The 5,000-nt window shown below is 38.3% G+C and overlaps 2 protein-coding genes across 4 annotated transcripts in view; both read right to left on the bottom strand.

Annotated features, from left to right (window-relative positions):
• LOC114548895 (NACHT, LRR and PYD domains-containing protein 3-like) overlaps positions 1-5,000 on the bottom strand; it is an 802,603-nt gene that overhangs the window by 128,155 nt on the left and 669,448 nt on the right. The window lies entirely within an intron of this gene.
• Positions 1-5,000, bottom strand: part of LOC114548893 (NACHT, LRR and PYD domains-containing protein 12-like) — a 594,283-nt gene that overhangs the window by 167,946 nt on the left and 421,337 nt on the right. The window lies entirely within an intron of this gene.

Raw genomic sequence — 5,000 nt, 5'->3', positions numbered from 1 at the left:
ACTTTGTGCTGCACCCTGACAATTTAGTCATTTTTTAAAGGTTTTTGTCGCTTTATTTATATCTTTTTCCATTTTTTTGTTGATTTTTTGGCGCTTTTTCAGATGTTTCTGCGGCTTTGAAAGGAGACTAACTTCTACCGAAGTGACTTTCTGTGAAGATATTTTAACTGTAACTCTGAGACTGAATGTGTACTTCTCTAAATTAGAGAAGCTTACAGAGAGCTGAGTAAGATCCTTTCACATAAACAATGATACTGCAAAAAGAAGCTGATTCATGTCACAACTCCATGTCCATAAAAAGGCAGAAGCTGCAGCTGTGGAGGAAGTTATTCACATACAGGAATCAGTGATGAATTCACTCTTTCATCTGCAATTAATGATACATGGGTGAGGGGGGGTCTCCAGCCCCGAATGTTTCCTCCGAAGGGTTGAGATCTCAAACTATTTCGAGAGGTCCTCGAACATGTCTGCATGGATTTAAAAGAGTGACCAAAAAGGCAAAAACAAACGTGAAAAAGAGACAAAAATAGTAAATAGTAATAAATAGAGAGACAAAAACTCAAATACAGCGAAAAACCCTTTAAAAAAAGACCCCTTGACATCAAAAGGCGCCAAATGTCAGAAAAGGAATGAGAAATGTAAGGAAAAATCGTTCAAAAAAACCTTTTAAAGACATTCGTAATTGGGGGTTTTAAAATAACTATCTGACTTTTCCCCCAAAACTTTGGGTTCAACATTTGGGGGTTGAGATGTCCAACTATCTTGGGAGGTCCCCAGACATTACAGTATTTTTTGATTGCTAAACAGCAGTGGGCACAACTGAAGCCCCATGGGCAAAACTCTAACTCCAGTCTGCACTACCAACAGTCACCTGAGCTGAACAGTTCATATCAGCTGCAAAACTCATTCAAAGCAACACAACTCTTAACACACACATCTCAAAACAAGCTTAGTGCAGCAAAACACTATGCACAGGCCTCACTGAGATAACACACACACACACACACACACACACACACACACACACACACACTCACACTGTCACTCAGAACACACTGAGGGTAAAAACACTAGCATCAAACACCAATACAGAAAACTTTTCATCTTTACAGTTTGAACAATTTGAGTGACTTCACACTACTCAATAGTTTCTTAACAGAATGGATATAGATTTTATAATATACTAATTTAACGTAAGGTAAACAAGAAGGAATGAAAAGCAGCAGTTTGCTTCAATATAGTATTTTGTCTCTAGTAATTTATGGAATTACTGGGTAAAAACACTAAAGGTACATACATAACAATACCAAAGAATAGTGTGACTAATCCTGCCTCTCTCCAGCATCATGTGGCAGGTTTTCTTCATCACATTGGATGTCTGCATCATCTCTAAATACTAATCAATGTGGTGTTTCTATTGCTTTCACCTCCATTACTTTCTGAAAAACAGTAAGAACACAGTTTTACTATTGTAAAGATATAGTGTTGTTCACTTTTTTTATAGCTGTGTACATAACCTCAGACATCTTACCTGGACATGTTGGTATCTTTGCTCTTTTACCTGTTTCTCTCGAACAGTTCAGTGTAGAATTGTTTCATTCTTATTTGGTGTTTGTGTACAAAAAAAGACTTTCTGAGCTTTCTCTATATAAATACCATATATGTTCACTAACTAGTCTAAAACTAGACACCTGCTTAGGCTTTCAGCTAAAATTTCAATCAGCAGTGTTTGATAGGCACCAGACTGAAATCTATTCTGTTTTGAATGTGTGGTTAACAGTGTTGACAGCAGTGTGTTAGCATCTGAACAAAGTGCTGTAAATCTACAGTGTTGTGCAGGTTGTGGTTAAAGTCATGGGATAAGTGTGTAGAGTTTAGAAAACTGTGTTCAAGCGATGAGAAACCAACTAGAGTCTGGTCCACATGAACTGCTGCTGTGTAGACTGGAGTTAGAGTTTTGCACACGTGACTCCAGTTGTGCCCACTGTCGTCTAGCAATCGAAGAAAACTGTAAAAAAGTGACAAAAACATCAAAACAAACTCGAAAAAGAGAGACAAAAACTAAAATACAGTGAAAAAACCTTCAAAAAAAATGGCAGAAAAGGCACAAAACGTGTAGAAAAAACTTGAAAAAAAACTTGAAAAAACTTGAAAAAAAACTTGGAAAAAAAAACTTGAAAAAAAACTTGAAACAAACGTGAAAAAAATAGACAAAAATTATCCAAAAAAAAACTTTATAAACATTTGTAAAAAGCTCCGAATGTTTGAGGGTTTTAAAATAACTTTGCTTCTTTTCCCCCAAAGCTGTAACTTTGGGTTAAAGAGGTCCCCGGACTAGGGCTGTAGCGATACACTAATCTCACGATACGATACACGATATTCAGCTCACGATACGATATATATCACGATATTCAGCCAACGATACGATTCGATACAATTCGATATAATTCGATACACTTACATCATTTTCTGAAAGGGGACCGAGTGATTTTGGTGACATCTTGTGAGTGTTCCATTTACTTGGATTTAATTAATTGAACTGAAAACATCATTTACACAATATATGTCTCTGACTGGACAGAGTCTACAGCAGGGACCATCAACTACATTTCTTTCAGAATTTTTCTAAGCACTGTGGCGGCCGGACTTTCAAATAAAATAAAATAAAATGAATTTATACCTAATACGCCTATTCTTTTTCACTTTCTTACTGAATTTAAAAAAAAAATGTATTAGTGTGAGCAAACTCCTAAAAAACATGGAAACTCCATAATGATAAGTGGCTCTTTAACTAGAAAATGATCTCAGACTAGGAGGCAGTTCACTGAGGAGTGATGGTTAAAGTCTGTGATTATGGAAACATTATTGTAGTATGCAGCGTCCTGATTGGTGGAAAATGCTTGCAGAAAGAAACAGCTGTTGTCAGGTAAACATGTCACTGTCAAAGAGGCTGAAGGGAAAAGTTGACGTGGAAAAGCCAGAAGCCCAGCTTTAATGATGAATGACTGACAAGCAGGCTATGCACTCGTCATGTATGCCTCATTTGCAATGAAACGATGTTGTTGCAAAATAATACAACCATCATCATCATCATCATCATCACTGAACATAACGATCGCGTCATTCACGTGCATATCAAGTAACCACATGTATCTGTTTTGGTCTCCATAGATTTACCGCTCTAGCGGAGGGTTTGGTTTGTTCAGCCAGCAGTGAGGTTTACAAGAATTTGTCAAAATGTCCAGATTCCCGGCAACCTAAGATAAACAGTTAGACTACAAACCTTTTTACGACAGCTTTTGTTTTAGCTTGTTGGTAAAAATTCTCTATTTGCAGAGTAGAGCTGTGTATGCGTAAAACAGCGCGGTGGACTGAGCAGATTGAAATATCGCTTTCTACATGTTGATGCCGGTCTACACAGGTGATGCATTGATAAGTATTGACTTTCTACTCACCAAGGTTTAATTGGAGACTATTTACAGAAAAGAGACCAGCGTGAGTTCATCTGCACCAGCCGCCGATGGTAACTCGGTAATTAGTTTACTCGGTAAACTAATTTGCATCAAACACCTTCAATTCCGACTGCAGGCGAGATAGCGTGGGTGTATTCCCCCCCAATGCCGGTTTGTTTACATGCGATACATACCTAGGAACCTTTTGCATGCACTGGTTTCTCGTAGGACCGGTCAGAGTGGGAGATATATCCGTTTCAAGTAAGCAAAATTAACCCTAACCCTACCCCTACCCCTACCCCTAACCCTAACCCTAACCCTAACCCTACCCCTACTACTGTCAATGTTAGGGAGTAGGAGAGTGTTTTCTTTCTTGCCGTTGTCAAGATCCATGTATTTGTCATTTACAGTTTAGAAGTTCTAACAACTTTGTGACATAAATGAAATCTACTATGTGTTTTATTAATTTTACCATTTTGTAAAGAATTTTACCATAATGCCTGTTGTCGCTAATTTGCATCATACCTAAATGTATATCTATTCCATATGCTATAGACAAATTAACAATCTCAACTTAATTTAGCATCAACTTGGAGCCAGAAACACACATAATATTTTGTTTATATAATTGTGAATAAATTCAGGCGTCAAAGGGGTTAACCTTTAACACACACACACACACACACACACACACACACACACACACACACACACACACACACACACACACACACCTCAGCTCAGCTCAGCTGTGTGTGTGTTTTAACCTTTAACACACACACACACACACACACACACACACACACACACACACACACTCGGCTCAGCTGTGTGTGTGTTTTTTACCCTCAACACACACACACACACACACACACACACACACACACACACACACACACACACACACACACACACACACCTTGGCTCAGCTGTGTGTGTGTTTTTTTAACACACACACACACACACACACACACACACACACACACACACACACACACACACACCTCGGCTCAGCTGTGTGTGTGTTTTAACCTTTAACACACACACACACACACACACACACACACACACACACACACACACACACACACACACACCTTGGCTCAGCTGTGTGTGTGTTTTAACCTTTAACACACACACACACACACACACACACACACATGGGACTTACTCGCGGCATAAAAATCGATACTTTCTTGGGGAATAAAATATCGATTTGTATCGCAGAATCGATAAAATTGCTCAGCTTTACCCCAGACATTAAAAAACTAGCAAAAAAATCTTGAAAAATTCAACGCAAACTTGAAAAAGAGAAACAAAAACTTGAATACAGCAAAAAAAAAAAAACCTGGAAAGAAATACCTTCGACATCAAAAGGCGACAAATGTCAGAAGAGGTATGAAAACCGTGTGGAAAAGTCGTCAGAAAACATTCGGAAAAAGCCCAGAATGGATTACTGTTGCCAAAAGCATCGGAAGAAGAGCCAATAACTCCGCGAAAGGCTACAAGAACATAGAGAACTTTTTTTTTTTTCGCTTTGTTAAGATT

This window comes from Perca flavescens, chromosome 22 (genome assembly GCF_004354835.1).
Source record: "Perca flavescens isolate YP-PL-M2 chromosome 22, PFLA_1.0, whole genome shotgun sequence".
NCBI classification, from domain to species: Eukaryota; Metazoa; Chordata; class Actinopteri; order Perciformes; family Percidae; genus Perca; species Perca flavescens.
Note: the sequence above shows the minus strand (reverse complement) of the source record. Positions and strands in the feature narration are given on the sequence as shown.